Below are 19,697 nucleotides of genomic sequence, written 5' to 3'. Positions count from 1 at the left end.
ATAGGCAGTTTTTTAAGTCACCTGGCTTATGTGACTTTTTGGACAGTATATGTACATAGACATGCCATTTCCTCCCAGCATTGCTACAGTGATTTAAAACTGGCAATTCCCTTAATCAATATTGACATTTGATGTTGCTATTTATTTTTTTACAGTGCCACGGTCTACATTTCCTCAATCATCCTGAGCGCCCTTTTGATGATGTAGAATGGTTTGTGTTCTTTTGTCTTGAATTTATCTGCATTTTTTCCTCTTACTGTAATTTAAACACAAGTCAAACTGAGCTCAGCATAAAAAAAGAGGAAGTGCTGGATGTAGAGTAGTGATTGTTTAACTGTGTGACTTACATTTATAGATTTTCTCTAAAGATTTACCAGTAGAGTAGTCTCTTATACTTATTTGGATGTTTTCCCTTTTGTCACTAACTGTCTACTATGTGAAATAAATAGCAGTAAAGACAACCTCATACCCCCTTCATGTCTTTAATAAAATTAGGATTTCCCTGCGTTAACACTTGAAAAACGCTCTTTTAAACCTAAAATATTGGTTGTCCAATACTTTGTCATCTTGTTCAAATTAAGTAAATTCCTTGACCGTGGAGTAGACAAGGCAGGGCTCTGTAGTTCATTGGTCACCAATTAGAATTCGGTACCAACAGCACACACAATTCCGTTCTCACAGATAAGCACAATTTAGTCATCTTCAATTAAATGTTTCTCTTTTTGATCAGAAAATACTAAATAATACTGTAAGAAAGGGCCCTTTTTGTATGGTCACATCCCCTCCACACACATGTTTTGCTCCATTTTGATGGTTATGACTATGAACATGCACTGGGTCCTGCTAACCAATGCTTTCTCCCTACAACCGATTCATGTGAATTGGTAACCCTAATTGGCAAGTACTTTAACATCCATATAAGTCCTTGGTATATGGTACTAGTGGCTCTCAGGGCATGGGAGTTAGAGGGGTCACAGGAATCTGAATCCCTGCTAGAAGTTGTGAACTCTCCCAGGAGTCAGAAACAATTACCTGGACAGGGAGGAGGTGACACCTCCCTCCCTGATAGGAAAGCTAGTGAAGAGGCACTTCAAGTGGTGAGCATCAAAGCTTTCATGCCCTCTGATATGCACCCAGGCTGCATCCCAGAGAAAGACACAGCTGTCCCCCTCCCCAGGCACATTTGCACCCGGGTAGGTGGGACAGTTATGTAGTCAGGAGGTGTACCTCCCCAGAAGTCTAGCCACACTCCTAGGGTGGTCTCTCTGTTCTGTACAGCCATGGAGGCTTCTGCCAATTTAAAAAATGGTAGTATAGAGGGTTTTGGGTAGAAAAGGTGACACACCCTCCCAGATGTGGTCATCTCAGAGGTGGATTAGTCGCTGGGCTTAGTAGACTACTAGCCACTTGTACCCACACCCGTAACACCCCAAAATCTAGGATTTAAGAGGCACCCCAAGCACCAGAACCTCAGTTCTGATTCAAATTGCAACAAAGGACAAAGAAGAGACCAGAGTCTGCAGGACCTGCACAAAACAAAGATGTGATACAACCTGATACTGCACGACTGCAACTCGTCCCAGACCAAAGACCAGTTCTCCCAAAAAGAGGGACTCCTTTGAGAGTCAAAGACAACTTCAAACTCGCTTGGATTAGTGGCACTTGTCCCCAGCTGTTCACAGGTAAAAAGAACGTCCTGGATCTAAAGAATCTCTGGCCATTGAGCCATCCCAAGGATCGCCCAAAAGTAAATGGTTCAGTGTATAGTAGGAAGCGTAGTCCTGACCTCCAGCAAGTTTCAGGTGGCTACAGTTTTCTCCTAGAAATACAGACAGTGAACAATCCTTACCACTGCCTTTACAGCTGCCAAGGCTTGTTGGTGGCCAGTTCGACTACCACTACCACTACCTTTACTCGAATTCTGCAGAACCTTCAGCCGACTACCACAGTGGCCCTGTTGTTTAATTTTTGCATCCATTTCCTCACCAGTACCATTTAAGCGGTAAAACTAGCTCCCCTGTGACTCCTGCTTCAGCACCATGGACAGCCAGAGCAACTGTCGTGTCCTCGTCCTGGGACCTGCATCACCTTATACCCATGTGGGTTCCACGCAACTCGATCTACAAGTGACTGATTGTCACTAGTCCTTTTTACCATTGACCACAATGCTAAAGTTTTGCAGTATTGATTTGCACTGATTTATATTTCCTTCTAAAATTCATAACTCTGGTTATTCTTATCTAATTGTCTTTATTTTGGTGTCTAAATTTATATAAAAAACTGCTTTATTGTTATAAATTGGTGTTGGATTTCTTTCGAATCGTGTCAATTACTTATGATCCACGTTTGTACTCTGAAATGCTTAACACATGTTCCTTTAGTAAAGCCTGACTGCTTTTTGGGTCGAGCCTAGCGCATCGCGCATGCGCTGCACTAGGTAAACGACCTCTTGGAATCGCTCTGGACTTCCGGCCTATGGCTTGCGGTTACGAGCAGCGGCGCGCGAGCACGCGCGCACCACTCGCGGGACGCTGCAGCTGCATTCGCGGGCGCGCTGCAGTGCGCAGCCGCTGCTCTAGGAAAATGACCTCTTGGAATCGCTCTGGACTTCTGGCCCATGCCTTGCGGTTCTGAGTAGATGCGCGCGAGCGCGCGCGCACCACTAGCGGGACGCTGCAGCTGCATTCACGGCCGCGCTTGTTTTGAGTGTCTTGTGACCAGGCTTGGAAGCTGTTGATGTTCTCTGCTGTGCGACTGGTGACATTATCAAATGACGAGCTAAACATTACCTTAGTTCCCCACCCCCTGTACCTGCCTCACCAAGGTGTCCCGACTTGCTCTCTGGCCTGCCTCTGTAATGATCTGTCAGTGCTCGGCGGTTCCCCCGGGGCATAAGGGATGTTGTGAGAGCAGTATGCCATGAGTTGGCAGTTAATGCAGTGTCATTTGCGGCGTTGCTGCTGAGGGTCTGGCAGCATACGGTAGAGTTGACCCTAAAGCCTTAAGGACAGAGCTTATGGCAGGGTCTACCACATCCTGTGCACCATCTGATTGCACAGCTGCTTACGTCCTTCCCTCGCGAGCTTCCCTTGATCAAGCTGCTGCGCACCCGGCTCCTAGGGGAGTTCTTTCGCTCCTGAATGCATCCTCGTGGACTCCTTGTCATGATTGTAACGTATCCTATGCCGAGGAGGGCGCGCTTCCCTAGTGCTAGCGAACTCTCACCATGTGGGGCCTTATTCTTTCTCTATAGTGTGCAGGGACCTGAGCAGAGTGGGCTCTCCCCCCTCCTACTCCTCGTGGGTCCATCCAATTTTCGGTCCTGTGGAGACGGCTGCTCCGTTGTGGCACAGGTCCCGCATAGGACCCTCGTCTTGGTGGTAGTGTGTCCTGCATGAAGGAAGGGGACTCTGCTGGTACTGCTGTTCCTTAACTCTCACACCTTGCATACAGTATACGCTGGCCAGCCTGAAAGTGGTCCATCCCTGCTGACACAGGTGCTCATGTCTGACATGATGTATCTTTGGGTGAGTGCGGCCACGATTTACATGTACATTCCTTCCTCTGATGCTACTTGGTGGTGTAATCCACAGCACCGTGCTTCCTCCACTTTCGGTAATCTTCCGCAGCATCTTTTCTTTCCACTGGTGCCCACTACTGGCTGTTTCCTGCATCGTGTCTTCCTCAGACACTCGACGATGGCCTCCTTTTGCACGCTTCTTGCTTTGCCACCTCTGGCACAGTCGTAGCTCTGACACAGCTCGTTGCCGATTCACAGCACTGCAATCCTTCACTCCTGAACACACCTTTAGCGCCTGCTTTCCCCTGACGCTGAATGCTGGCCGCCTTCTGCTTCTGCCTTCCTCTGAGCCACATTTGCTTTAACAATTGCCCATCACACCCCTGGGCCTTGGTGCCACTGCACCCGCTACACTATTGACAGCTACGCCCCTGCCAGCCCCCTAGTTTGCCCCAAGAGCCATCCAGAGCAAGTGATGCACGGTGTAGTGCTTGGGGAACACTGGTTGCCTCATCTACAACAGCGCTACAGCGACCACCGCGCGCTGAGTAGGGCTAACACAAGGGGGCATAAGAGCTGCCATAACCTCTTTACCCCCGCAGCAACAAGAGCAGGCGTCGATAATTCTTTGATGTTTGTATTTAAAAGTATAAATTGTAAATTAAAGGGAAGATTTTCCTCTTCTCATTCATGCGGCGTAAGTTTGTTTTTCTTGCAATCTCCCACCCAGTGTTACATGTAGTAAAACCTGTAAATGTTAAGCACCCAGAATAATGTGCTGCATGGTTTAAAACGTATACGGTCCCAAAGGCGAGAACTGTTTGCTATGCCAATGCTTGTTGCTATACTCCCAGGGCTGAAGTAAGAATTTATTATTATTGTGAATGCAAGCAGTATCTTTTGGGTATTGTGAGAGTATTAGCTAGTGAGCCTAACCAGCCTCACTACATATTACTCTACTTTCCTACGATTACTAAATAATAAAAGAAGAACATGTGATAATTAACAGTAATTAGCAGTATTTGTCTATCAAATGAACTGCATATCCATAACTTTTTTAGTAGTGGATAATGAGTTTGATTGCAAGGTCACCTTTAAAAAGCTTCTAATTAATTGAAGTTCTCATATGTGGCCAAGACAATAGCTAGAAATTACAAGGCAGCCTTCTGCTTCTGAATCAAAGCTAACGTTTTATCTTGAAAAGTGAAAGGTTGTTTTGCTTTTAATAGAGTCCACAGGCTTCTTGCAATATTCATATTCATGAGCTTAATTAAAGGTATTGTAAGAACCATAGATTGGAAATGTTCACATGTGTTGTGACCCTGGGCTACAGAGGAAAACAACGACCCCTGCAGTAAGTTGTCCCCATTTACAGTATCCTACATTTGCAGTCAAGTAGCCTTACTGCAGGTTTCTCCAAACCTTTGAACTGATGTTGACTATCCCCAAACAACAGGGAAGGTGGGACAAATACAGCAGAGAACAATGAAAGAGGTAGCTGATAGCGCAAGCTCAGATTTACCAGAAAAGGGAGAAATATGTCAGTATAGATGTCTTGTCTGCAGCAGGTTACATATTTGGAAGAAACTCTGTAGTAAAATGAGGACTTTTCACTGGCGGTGACATTTTAAACAGCTGGGGCTTAAATCCCAGGCCCCTATTGTACATAGAGAGCACCTAGCACAGGGTAGCAACTCTATCAGTCATCTTCAAAGGACGTTTCCTTTAGTGATTCGCTAAGTACATTAAGGTAAGGTGATGATGCTGGGAACGGAAATAGGATAGGGATCTCATTTTCTCATTCTTGTGCCAGTCACTAGAGATTATTTAGGGTGCTTGGCAGATGTAAGGAATTAGGGTATTCATTGAGAAGGTCGAGTACCCACCTTAAATAATAACCACAATCCTTGTAAGGATGAACTGCCAAAGTGACAAAATTAACCTGAGCTCAGCCCCCTGGTAGCTATGGCACAGAGAAGACAGGCTTGGCTTAGAGGCAGTGTGTAAAGTATTTATGCATTGTTCAAAGAGTATTAAAAACAAAGCAAAATAAGAATAAGAAAAATTCAAAACCAAAATCCAAAACCAATTTAGAAAAATAAAGTACATTTTAAGAAAGAAAAAACCTAAACGATAAAAATCCAATACCTACAACCAGAGCTATGAATTTTTAAAGTTTAAGGTTCAAAATAGCTCCAATAAGTGTTAGGAGGCAACCGCTGTCATCTGGTTGCACTTGATCGGTACAAGGGTAAGCTTTAAGGCCTTCTGCGAAGGAGCACGGATCAGATACTGGGGCTCGCCCCACTGCAAATGTTTAGACTTAGGGCCTGATTAAGATCTTGGCAGACAGGGTTACTCCGTCACAAACGTGACGGATAACCCGTCCGCCAAATTAAAATTCTATTATATCCTATGGAACTTGTAATATGGCGGACAGGATAGCCATCACATTAGTGGCGGAGTATCCCATCTGCCAAGATCGTAATCAGGACCTCGGTTTCTGGAATGGAAATCAAAAATCCTCAGTGGGGAAAGACAGCAGGCTGTGGTCGAAGAGCACTCCACATTGTCAGATAGACACTGGACGAGGTCTCGTAAAGCCTTTGACTTTTGGTGTGCAATCTCAGAGCAGGAGAAATTTGAATTTTGCACCCAAAGGATGTCCCTCGCAGGCCCTATTCTTTTTGCTCCTTTGCCTGCTGAAGGTTTTTACTTTCAGATTTAGTTACTTTTTTGTAGCTCAGATTCTTCTAGAGGGGCTAGGCGAAAGGCTGTTGTCGAACAGGGCTCAATGAGGCCAGATACCTTCTCCATGAGATCCAGCAGAAACAGATTTGCTGCAGTGGAGAAGAGAGTATTGGATGCAACCTGAATCTGTGGTCCAGCTTAAATGAATCTTTATAGGATCGGCTTGGCAGGTAGGTCTCAGTCCCCCATCAGTACTCAGTGCAAAAAGTTGGTAAAAGTCCCAGGTTTAATGAAACTTCGGCGGTAGTGTACTTTGACACCAGCCAAGAGTCCAGAACCTTGGGGATAGACTTTGGGGGTCAAGACTTACACCAGCAGAAATCAGCAGAAGGGCCCATGGTAGGTTCAGTTGGAATTGGTCACCTGTGAATGCAGGAAAAGATCTCTAAAAGCTTGTTATTTACCTGTAGCCCAAACAGAAGTTCAGCCTTATGACAATTGGGGGGATATTCTCAAGAACGTGCGATAATCATCGCCAAGATATGTTAACGCAATTTTACATATCGCTGTCTATCGCGGGAAAATAACTCTGTGTTAACGTCGTATTCTCAACATACCGGTAATATGCGATAACGCGTCAAATGTCTGCGATAAAAGTCCCGGGACGGCGATAAAAATCAAAACCCGAACACGAAAAAAGTGGCGATGGGCCCAACCGCGATGACAAAATCAGCGATAAGCTGTGCCAGGCCTGCAATTCACACGCGTCAGGTGGGAAACATCACTATAAAAGCAGAAAACACAAACAAAAACAAAACAACTGCGAAGCACAATGGAGGGAGCCGGAGCAGGAACAGAGGATGACCAGAACCCCACAAGCCCCCCGGAGGACCAGGTCAGGACCTCGAGCTCAGGGAAGGGCAAGAGGAGAAGAAGATGAGGAAGACGCAGCTCAGTCCACAGGAAAACAGGATCCTGATACCGGAGGTCATATAATACCATCAACAACTGTTTGTCACCTCCAATGTGTCATTGGCGACAAAAAAATGGAATATGACAGTCCATCGTGGACAAGGTGAATGCAATCGTAGTGCTGAGGAGGACAAAGGAAAGAGGTCAAGAGGTGCAGGAATGATGTGAAGCGCAAAACCAAGCATAAACTCGGCAACAACCAGAAGGCAGCAATGCAGACTGGAGGTGGGAGTCCAGCGCCATAGGAGGAGCTGGACGAGATGGAGAAAATGGTGTCCACAGTCATCAGTGTGGAGACGGTGACAGGAGTTGGGGGACCGGACACTGCTCGACAGGAGCCGACACAACAGCAACAGGGTGAGTAACGACCAGGGACAGGGGGATGGGGGAGATGGGCACAATGGCACACATGCACAATTAAGCATAGCACAGTGCACACCCACAATGACTCTGGGGCATGTCCCTGATCCCCTTGTCATACTGCAGCACACCTAGAAACTGCAAGTAGGCCCCTGACGACTATGTTCCCAGAGGGGGCCCTCCACACACATCACTAATCTCACAACAAACCCATGCACATGTGCTGAACCCAGCAAAGCTGCGGGTCCATGACCCACACTGACAATGCAAGTGACACTGCATGACGATTAGCATGGCTGCAGTCCAATTATCATGACATGGTGCACGCCACAACACTGAGGTGGCTGAGTGAGGATCACATCCACAAAGGAGCAGGTCACACTCTGACACATCCACGTGCACAAACAACCCCTGATGTAATCAACACATCTGCGGACAAACCATGCCCAAGAGTCCCAACTGCCACCAGGAGCCCAATTTACCCAAGTCTGCAACATCTCAGCACTGTATAAGCACATACATGAAAGGCACACCGCCTGAAAGGGATAAGGGCCAGCAAAATCAGAGCTGCAGGGGCGACTCTCCCACAATTCAGCACACACACATAAGAAGCAGAGCACATCAACATTGACAACAATGTGGTACAAACTACAACACGTCCAAAACAAAACAGAAGACACAACTGCTGCCGCTTGTGTGTAGAAACTGGTCAATCACATTTGGCCTAGCAGGGAAATGTGAGATGATGATGTACAAGTACAAACACACATCTGTGATGTTGCCGAAATGTCCACTGTCCTGCATCAAATAGGCAGCTCCAACCAAACAGTCACAATGTACATTGTCATGCAGTCTGTATGTAAACTTGTACAATGCATCAACATACATGTGAACAGAATGTTAAACTGCATCTCCCCTTAACATTACAGAGGAAGAATCAACACCTTCTGCCTGCAGAGCAGACCCAACAACCCTTCACTGATGACAAAGAGGACCTCCCCACCTTCGATACCAACGCCCTCCAACAGCTCATGGATACCCTCAGCACCCCACCCCCAGGAGCAGGGCAGCCCAGCTGCATCAATGAGACCTCACCCCCTGCACAGACCACACAGAAGGAACCACCACGGCTGTCTCTCAGGATCCACACGAACAACACATGGCCTTCCAACGCCATGTGTTAGGGTGCCAGGAGAAGATGGCTGATCAAGTGCGGGTGGGGTTCAACCTCATGACAGCCAAACTAGATGCCATAGGTGGGTGTCTAAGGCCCATCAGGGACCACTTACAGTCCCTAATGGACACCCACAGTCTGCTCCATGCTCTCAAACGGTCCATGGATGACATCGCTGGAGTCCTGACTCTGAGACAAGGACAACTGTCTAGTCAGAGTGGCTCCAGTGGTGTCATCCGGGAGTAGGGACACATGCGGAGGACCATGGAGAACATAGAGCGGATGCAGGCAGATAGAATGACTGCCACGTCTGCACACCAGCGTGATGTAGCTGGGATCTACCATGCCCTGCATTGCTGCCACAAGGCCTGGCACAGATGAATGCTGCTGCTGCTTCAACATCCACATCTCTGCCCCCAGATGTGCCAGTGCCACCCAGTGCTGGAGACAGAACACCACCACCCACATGTGAGGCACATGAAACATCAGAGGACGAAGATATGGATGATTCTGCCTTACTGGTAAGAAGGAAGCAGTAGCCTTCATCTCCGCCATATGGCCTGTTTCTGCTTGGTTCTGCCCTCTGCATAATCACCTTCGACTGTCCCCCGATGGACTCTGCGACACTCACCTTGGACCTCGACATCGACTGCCATATTCTGTTTGGTCACCAATGACACAGCTTTCAGACTGCGGACTGAACTCTTCCTCTTCCGATGTACTTGTCATTCCCTGTAGGACTCTGGCTGGCCCTCCACGGGCCAACAATATAAAGTGGGGTTTGCATGGCCCTGTACTGCTCCAGCTACAACACTCCACTAAATGTGCATTAAACATTCAAATTCACACAGATGTGTCATGTCTCTGATCATTGAAGACAACAGAGACACACGCATCAGTCACTTCCTTTTCCAGCCCAGATCGGAACCATGCCCAGAGACCCGGGGTCATTGTTCACACCCCTACGCTGGACTGGCATATGCCAGGCCAGCCCACTCCACTTACGCTTACAGGGGGGACAACAAAGCTACATGTCCCAAGTCTTCCCTGTAGTGATCTGCTGATCACAGGTCTAGTTGTCAGCATGCCACAGCCACAGCCACTCCCTGAGGGCTGGTTTACACCCACACCACACCCATCCAGCACAGGCATCACAGGACATGTGACCCTGCCAATAAAACGGGCCGGGCGCACATGCACGAGGCCATTTCCACTATCTATCTTAGTGTGTCCGTGTGTTCATTATTTATGCGTGAGGGCCTAGGGCCCTACCACATCACATTCCCCACTACTGGAGGTGACATGATGGCGTCCGCACCACGACACTTAATCATAAACGGCCCATGACTTGCAGTGCACAGAGTTGGTGGCAGCCAAGGCACTTTGGCCGGCATGGGCCTACCGCCACGTGGTGATGACTTGCGGGGCACTGAGTTAGTGGCACCAGAGCTGAGCAGGTTTGTAGCCTGCGATGATGCGTAGGCCTCAATACACCGTCCTGCGAATCAAGATTTGAGTTGAATTGTGAGCCCAGCTGGACCGCAGTGTACGCCAAAAGCAGCAGGCTGCACAGACATGACTTTGCGGCGCGGTGCATCAGAGTGTGCTGGCGGCCTGTGGCGCGGAATCCAGCGATCGGCTGAGGAGGTTGCCCCGACACATGGTGGGCCCTCTCGGAGAGACGCTGGTGGCAGCAGGTGAGCATTGAGGCCTGGGTGCGCAGGGGCGGGCAGTCATTGCTGCACGGCGGACCGGTCTGGGGACCAGGGCTGGGGTGCGGCAGGCGCACAGGATCGCGTAGGCACCACGGGTCATGGCGGAGCCCTCATGGCTGGGTGGGGGGAGTGAAGGTGCATGGGTATCAAGCTGATAAAAACCGTGATGCTTACAGGTATGAGAAATCCTGCATCATGAGACCGTAACAGAAGTTCGTGTGACCGTACCCTTCCTTTTCTTTCCTACGAAGGTTATGACCACACATACTTCTGTTATGGTCTTTTTGTGCAGGATTTGTCTTTCCTGTAAGTATTCTGGTTTGTCCAAGTGCTATACACCGTACAAGATTAGTTTTGTGACTATACGGACGCTTGACCATTGTCACCATTTGTCCAACAGGTTCCTGGATACAGACTTCCGGAGTATGGATTTGTATTGGGGAGTTCCCACAGCATATGCAGTTACTTGAATCCACACATTGCCCTGATGAAGTTTCCCGTTGGGCATTGGCTGTGCTTTTCGTGTTGTTTATTTTTGTATTTGTAATAAAGGACTGTTTTTGCACTACTGTTGACTACTGGACTTCATGACCGTGCGAACCCCCATTTCAGTTACCACAATCTTGCATCTGGGGCACAGAGGCATCTGGCATCAGCTGGCATTGGGGTTTGGTTGCGCAGGAACACTACGAATTGGAACTGTCGTGTGGTGCGGATACAGGGGCCTGCCATTGCTATTGTGGGCATGCATCCAAGACATGTGTGAGGAAGTTTGATAGGGCTGGCCGTGAGACTCCTCCGACTCTGGCAGTTGTTGGTTAGGAGGAAACAAGGGCCAACAAGTGCAGCACAGCCAGCAGCTTTGTCTTCGGAGGGGTGTTGGTTGTCTGCTGTGTTGGTACCGTCAGCCTGTGGGCAATGTGGGTCGGGATGCGGAGGATGGTTTTCTTTTGTGCCTGTAGTGGGCAATGACTTCCTCTGGCGTTGAGTCTCTGAGGCTGGTGCGTGTTGGGAACGTCCGCTGTCCTGTTCTGCGCTGCCTCAGTGGTAGTCCGGGGAGGGATGGGTCCTGGGGCGTGGTATAGGGGTGGTGGCAGTGGGTGTTATTTACCTCTTGGGTCTCCGAGCTGCATGATCAGTGTCTCCATGACTTGCGTTGGTCTTCAGACGTGGCTCTAGGCTGGGCTCCCTTTCATACTGCAGGTAGTCGTCCTGCTTTACACCAGTAAAAGGCAGGTGTTTAAATCCCTGCTGCTAACACGCCTTATCGCCTGTTTTTGGATTGCATCGCAGGTCTGGCTGGTCGTTGAGAATATCTTGAAGTGGTGTTTTCATGTGTTTTTGCACGAGAACGCCTGCTCTGCATATCATTAGCACTAGTTGTCGCTCCCATCCATGGCGATGTTTTTTGCGAGAGCTTTCGCTGGAAAACTGGCGATATCGGCAGTTTGCACCAGCTTGAGAATGGGCGATAATTCTTTCGCCACTTTTGCTGCGCTAAAGTGCCGATAACTCGGCGATAAGTCCTTGAGAATATGCCCCATGGAGTCCACTTCTTTGTCCTGGGTACATGATGAGGAGCAGGGCCAGTGTTTAGGGCTCTTCTCTGGTCAAATACAGCAGGTCAAGTTCTCTTCTGTCTTTCTACAGGACCAGAAGTGATCTGAGGAGGGTACTGTGGGTGCCACATTTATGCCCAGTACCAGGCTGGGGTAAATTCACATGGGAGAACCTTTCCTCCCCGGTATGGAGCTCCTGTGGGCACTCTAGAGGTGTGGATCATGCAAACAGGCTGTCTGGGCATTTCCTCTTTCATCGAGCCAGATGCGTGCCTGGCTAGGTGAACAAAGGAAAGGGCCCGGACCAAGTATTAGCTACATCTGCCTGTGACTTTCAAAGCTATTTAAGTTCCTCTGCACAGCCCAGATGGCCATCCTGCCAGAGAAACAGAATGCCTTCCCACACCCAAAGCCTTTGCCTCATCTCTGGGAGCAAGTTCACACCTTTTCAGGGCACTATACAGCTCATGAGTGACAGTTGGAAGCCTATACAAATGGCTTTAAGCAGGCAACAGGTCACTTTTCTAAAGTGCCTGTTTTAAAATATGTATTACAAATCCGACTTTGCCAATGAATTGGGCGTGTAATAAATATTCTTACAAAGCCAAACATGAAGTCTACAGCTGCTTCCTGTTGGGTGATAGTCAGTATTAAATTTAATATTGTATCCTAATGCTTTCATATGCAACGGCAATCCCTGTTACAGTGAAAATAGCATACACAAAGAGATGATTGACGGAGTGCTGAAACTTTTCAAACACTCACCCCCAGTCACATATCTGGGTTGAATCCATCATCATTCTTTAGCTCACTTTGCCACCCCAGTTCAGACACAGCTATATGCAAATCAGTCTTGACCCTGTGCCTCATGGGAACAGTCCAGGCCAAACTCCAATCGTCTAGTCCCATGATTCTGATTACAAATGACCATTCATTCATTGTTCTTGCATCTCCATCTCCACAGTGGGAGAGATACATATCTCCCCCGATAAATATTCAATTTGCCCCATTTTTTATCCCACTGCTTGGGGCAGCTTCTGGATTTAAATCCTTATTTTCTGCAGTCATACATTTATCCATCTCCTGAGCCCAACCCTCTGTGCTCGGCACTTCTGCTGCACTCCAGTGCATTGCGATAGAACGTTTAACTAGTGTATAACCCAGGGTGATCCATTGTTGTTCCACTCCTGTGAGATCTGTTGCCTCCCATATATTAAGGAGCCCTAATCTTGGTGTCAATTGTATATCTTTCCCTATGGCATTGTGCATATGTCATGTGGACCCCTCCCATAGAGCCTTAATGAGCGAGTGTTCCCAGAGAGTGTGGTACAAAGTGGCCTCTTTGGAACATTGTCGCAAGCAAAGTGTGTCTTCTCTACGTACGATCTTCCTAAGTACGGCCCCAGTGAAATATGAAATATCTTCAATTGAATGAGTCAGAATTTAAGAGGAATGGCTGCTTCCCGAGTATACATAAGAGCAATCATCGTTCTCTACTGGACCTAGATCCGCTTGCCATTGTTCGTGAAGGTTCTTAAGTGGGTCCAGTAGATTGGTACTTAACTTACGGTATGTCAGTGAGATCGCTTTACTCTGCGTGGGTTCAGAGAGTCGTCGATCTTCGAGAGGGGACGACACTGGTATATCCACAACCTCAGCAAGCGCTGCGTTCAGAGCATGACTGATTTGTAGATAGCGAAAGACCTCTCCACTGGCCATATCATAATCCTTTTTCAATTGTGCGAATGATACCATTTTACCCTTTTTCCAAAAGTCTCCAATAGAGGAGATACTGATACTGTCCCATCTATCAAACCCTGGTTGGTAACATAGTGTCCCCAGTTTTTGGGTTGACCACAGTGGGGTAGCCTGAGTTAGGGCATCCTGACAGCCCATTTTTCTTTTAGCTTGCCGCCAAATATATATGGTTTGAGCAGTAGGGCCAAAATATCGTTCTCTCCTGCCCTTAGAGTACAGATATCCTACATATCCTCTTATCCCCATTTGATATTTATTCAAAAGATAAGCTGGATCAGTCGGCGGGTGATACACCCAGTATTTCACTACCAATAGCTGAGACGCCCAGTAGTAAAGGTGTACATCTGGGAGAGCGATACCTTCATCGTACCAGCTTCTGGCAAGTTTATGCAAGGCGATGCGGGGCACCCTCCCATCCCACAACAGGGATCTCACCTCGCTCTGTACATCTCTAAAGTATGACTCTGGGATTTTATATGGGCGGTTCTGGAGCATATATAAAAACTGGAGGAGCTCAAGCATTTTGAAAAGGGCAGCTCGGCCCAGTAGGGAGAGGGGCAGTGACCTCCAGTGTTTGACATCACTCCGCAGCCTATTCAATGGAGCCACTAGATTGTTAGTGTGGAAGAACCCTGTCTGGTGCCCCTTTTCAGTGGGAAGACTTGGGATGTGCGGTTGTTAACTCTGATTTGCCCCTTGAGATCTGTATATAATAACCTGATCCAGCCCATAAATTTCGGACCAAACTCCAAGCGCTGTAACACCTCAAAGAGGTACGACCATTCGATCGAATCAAACACCATTCTTGCGTCTAGAGATAGCATGATTGCGTCCTCTTCTATAACGTGTTTGTGGTCAATCACATTGTGTAACCTGCGCAGATTGAGGGCCGTACTTCGGCCCGGCATAAAGTCGGACTGATCTGCGTGTACAAGTGAGGAGAGTAGAGGGGCCAACCGGGACGCCAGCAAATTCGCAAGGATTTTAGCCTCCACGTTGATCAGAGATATCGGACAATACGACCCGCAGCTGTCCCTTGGTTTCCCGGGTTTACGGATTACTTCTATGGATGCAAGCCTTTGATCTTCCGGCAAAAAACCCTTTTCATAGCTCTCGTTATACATGTCCCTCATATAGGGTGCCGTTATAGAGCTAGTAGATTTAAGGAGTTCGACAGGGATCCCATTAGGGATTGTATATTACCTATTGTTCTCGGGATCTCCCCTCAATGGTGATATCTTCCTCCAGTGAGTTTCTTTCGCAGGGGGACAGGTTAGGCAAGGTCATATCCTCCAAGAGCCGACAAGAATCTTCTGCAGTGGTATTAACGGATGGAGTCTAGATCTGTTCGAAATAGTCTGCAAAGGCCTCTGCAATCTCTTGTGGGTCTGAAATGGTCTGTGTATTATTAATAATCAACTGAGGGCCCCAGCACTCCACCACCTCGCTCTTTTCCAACCACGCAAGCATCTTTCCAGCCCTGTCTCTCAGCTTGTACAGCCTATGACGCGTGGCCAGCAACGTGGCCTCGGCCTTCTCCAGGACCATTGCTTTATATTCAAACTGTTTAACCTGTAGTTTGCCTCTCGAGGATTCATCAGGGGATCATGTATGCTCCGCTTCAAGAGTCTGGAGATCGGTCTCCAGCTGTTCTCCCTGTGCACGTTGTTTTTTGTTTAACCCTACCTTAAGTGACAAGCCCTCTCCCTTCACCACCATTTTGTATGCCTCCCATATTGTCTGTGCCTATTCAACAGAGCCGACATTCTCCCGAAAATAATGTTCCAATTGCACTCGTATGCTTTCTTTTATGTCTGGAATCATAAGTAACCATGGCTTAATTGATAAAGTGTTCCTCTGTCGTCGAATGTTCTATGTGAATTCGGCCCAGACCGGTGAGTGATCTGAGATGCCGCGTGGAAGACATCGCGCCTCCCGGAAGCCTGCAATACTGGCCCAGTGGGTTAAGAGGTAGCCTATATGCGAGAAGCTGTTATGAGAGCTAGAGTAATATGTGAATCGTGTTGAATCATGATAAAAGCGGCGCCATATAGCTGTGATACCAAGTAGCAGTGAGGATGTCTGAAATATGTGTGCCTGGCCTCGATGGGGGGCGTGCCGGTTGTCTGTCTATCTGATCGTTTATCGTCATATTAAAATCTCCCCCTAGGATCAGTGTACCGAGTGGGAGATCAAGCAAGACCCTACCCAGGTCCACAAGCGTTTCTTTACCTAGAGCCGGTGGGGCGTAGACGGAGACGATGTTGATAGGCCTCCCCTCCCAAAGTGCCTCCACAACCGCAAACCTACCCTGGGGGTCTGCCCATATGCGTTGTTGGGTTAGTGCGAGATTTTTCTTAATTAAAATGCCCTTGCCCGAAGTGTATCCCGCATGGACTAAAAGCTTATAACCCCATCTGGACAATGATCTGTATTTATTGCCCACCTTGTGCGTTTCTTGTAATAGGAGTATGTCTGGGGCCTGTCGTTTAAGATACTGCAATACGATTCCTCATTTTATTTTGTCTCCCATCCAACTGACATTCCATGTTAGGATTGTCAGTGACGTTTTAATGAGGTGAGTAGCCATCGTGTCGGTGTCTGGGAAACATCTGGACTATGTGCCATATCGGAATGGTCAATATTTTCAGCTCTAAACCTGAGCACGCCATGTGGGCCTGCAAGTGAGGAATAGTGGCTCCATCCTTCATGATTATTGTTAGACTTGGCATCTTTTGGCGTGTTTCCCCTGAGTTTTTGCTTTCTGCCCTCCCGGTTTTGACGATTTTTGCTGGCGTAGTGTTTCTGCGCACTTTTCGTACTGCTGATCAGTGGTAAAGTGCAAGTGCTCCTGTGGTAAAGTATGTTATGGATTGGTGTTTCCATGATTGGCTGTTTGGTTTTCTTGTCAGCCCCTTGTAAAGTGCACTGAGTGTGCCAGGGCCTGGGAACCAAATGCTACACGTGGGCCTGCAGCACGGATTGCGCCACCCACATGAGTAGCCCGTAAAAGGTACCTCAGACCTGCCATTGCAGAGTCTGCGTTTAGTTTGTAACTGTCATGTCAACTTGGCCCGTGCACACACTGGCCAGTCCCTAACCTTCCCTTTTCTTACATGTCAGGCACCCCTAAGGTAGGCCCAAAGTACCCCTGTGGGCTGGGTGCAGTGTATGTGAAAGGTAGGAAATGCCCTGGTGTGTGTGGCTTGTCCTGATAGTGAATTACAGCCCATTTCATTTTTCACTATTGCAAGGCTACCTGTTCCCCATAGGAAAGAATGGGAAGTTTGTTTATAACATCTTATAAACATAACTGGCCCTGGGAACTATGTGGGAAAATAAAATTTAGTATGCCTGAACTCAGAATCTAACGATGCATCTTTTAGTAAAGGGGATTTTTACTTTCTGTGTTTGAAAATACCACTTTTAGGAGGCAGGTATTTTCTTACTCAGTCATCCCATGTGCCTCTGCTGGAATGTGGATTGCCTGTCTGGGTTTTGGACGACAGATGGCTAGGAAGCAAGGGTGGCTCCCGATAGTCTAGGTAGGTCAGCAAAGGGCTGAATAGACCTGGGCTTCGATGGGGGAAGAGGGAGGAGATTTCCCTGCACCTTAATGGGCCAGGCCTGCCTCAGTCAATGCCGTCTCCACCCCCTGCAGGGACATCACACCAGAGAAGGCAGAACTGGTTCTGGCTGGGCACAGACACCCTCTGCCTAGAGGATCAAATGATTTTTGGATACAAATACTGGGGCCCAGACCCCCGAACTTTAGAACTCTTTTGGATCAAGAAGTCTGCCAAGAAGAAGAGCTGGAGAAGCTGTGAGGAGGGACTACCACTTTGCTGTGTGCTTTGCTGTGTTGGCCTATCGTGGCTGCTTCTGTCTTGGGCAGTGAAAGGACTGGAACGAACTTTCTGCAATCTACTTTTGTGAGTTTCTCCAAGGGCTTGAGGTAGAGCTTGCCCCCTGTTCAAGAAGTCTCAGGAACAGCAAAGACTTCAAGCTCTTCTGCCCTCAGCACTCGAGACTTTGTGTTTTGTGCTGCGACAGAAGAAAAACAACTCGACGATATCTACGATGCCGCTGCTGACACACAGAGGGCACCGCCGCAATGCTGCACCGCGACCCTGGTCTCACTGACGACGCCTGCTGATGCCGTCACCGAGCCGCTGCTCGCACCGCGACCTGTGGGCTCCGCACTCCGCACTGCCTCGCTTCACGTCGAAGCCTGGGCACTGCAGAGAGCACCGCCAAAACACCGCACTGTGACCCTGGTCTCGCCGACACCACCTGCTGATGCCACCACTGAGCTGTTGCTCGCACCGCGACCTGTGGGCACCGCACTCTGCACCGCCTTGCTTCACGACGACGCATTGGCCTCCCCAATGCCACCGTTCCATGCCGAAATCGACACCGCTGCTTGCACCGTGGTTTGAGGGCACCGTTCGTAAAGTTACATGACGCACCGCACCCATCCCATACTGCAGCCTTGGCCTACCGACGCCGGCACCATTGACTCGTGTTCGTCAACCAATGACAGCGCTTCAGCAACAACGATGCCGCTGCTTGCACTGTGACCTGCCAGCACCATGACGAGCACCACCTTCACCTCGCAACGCGACCCTGGTCTCACCGACGATGCCATCTGATGCTACCACCGAGCCGCTGCTCGCACTGCAACCTGAGGGCACCGCACCCCGCACCGCTACACTTTGCACCGCAGCACCCAACGCCTGCCAACACCAGCGCTCCTGATCCCAACAGAAAGGAGCTCGACCTGCAACGCAAGTGACTTCAAAGGCCTCGTCGCCCTGCATCTCTAACAGGTACTGTTTGCGGGTCTTCCCGACACCGTAGCTGGTCCGTGATGCCGCAACCAGCCTGAACTGTTTGGATTTGTTTGCTCACAACGCTTTGATAGCCCCGGACGGAGCTATCAACATCAAGGAACTGTTTTTAAAGCGTATTTTGATAACCTTAGATTTGTAAGTACTGTATTGTGGATTCTTCTCGTTTTTGGTCTTGGTTATATAAATATTGTCTATTTTTCTAAACTGGTGTGGTGTCCTTTTGTAGTGCTTACACTGTATTACTGTCGGTTATGTGCAAATACTTTACACACTGCCTCTAAGATAAGCCTGACTGCTCGTGCTAAGCTACCAAGGGAGTGAGCAGGGGTTATTTTAGTAGTGTAACTCCCTTATCCTGACTAGGAAGAAGGGTCCCTACTTTGACAAAGGTGCAAGCCCTTCCCAACTAGAGACCCCCATTTCTAACATTGGTGGCAGCGGTGGGATAGGAGTTGCGTTTGCACTTGACCTACAGTGATTGGGGTGCACTACTACCATATCGCAGACCATTAAGTGTCACATACTAGTCCTTTTTCTTTTTGGCCTATTTTTTGATCTTGCCAGTTTAAACTTGCTACTTCGTCATGCCAGAATCAAGAGCATTATCTGTTGCACCCCTGGAAATTGCCTTTTAGGAGGGTAGGTTGGAACTCTACAATGTTAGGGAATTGAAATCCATTTGCAAGAGCCTAAAGGTCCAAGTCAGAGGCCTCACTAGGAAGGACGAGCTACAAAAGGCGCTGAGGGACTGGGTAGCAGCCAGAGATGCAAGTGGGCAATCTGGCGATCTTAGTGGAGAGGCGGAGGGGCCTATTCCTAGGGTGGATGTGCTTTTGGGAGGGGGGAACCCTTTAGGCCAGGCAGCAGTAGCCTGTCCCCAGAACCTGGAGGACAGGCGGGAAGCAAGGAAGTTCAAGTTGGAAAAAACACAGGATGGAAAGTGAGAGGGAAAACAAAAGAATAGCGATGGAGGAAAGGAAGATGATGTTAGACCATGAGCGAGGTCTTAAGGAGCTGGAGCTAAGGAGTAGGCCCAGCTCAGATGGAGGCAGCAACTCGTCAAGACAGGCAGACAGAATCGTGCACATCCCTAAG

Source organism: Triturus cristatus, chromosome 6, assembly GCF_964204655.1.
Source record: "Triturus cristatus chromosome 6, aTriCri1.1, whole genome shotgun sequence".
Classification (NCBI taxonomy): Eukaryota; Metazoa; Chordata; class Amphibia; order Caudata; family Salamandridae; genus Triturus; species Triturus cristatus.
The sequence above is the reverse complement of the archived record's forward strand: the minus strand, read 5'-3'. Positions refer to the sequence as shown.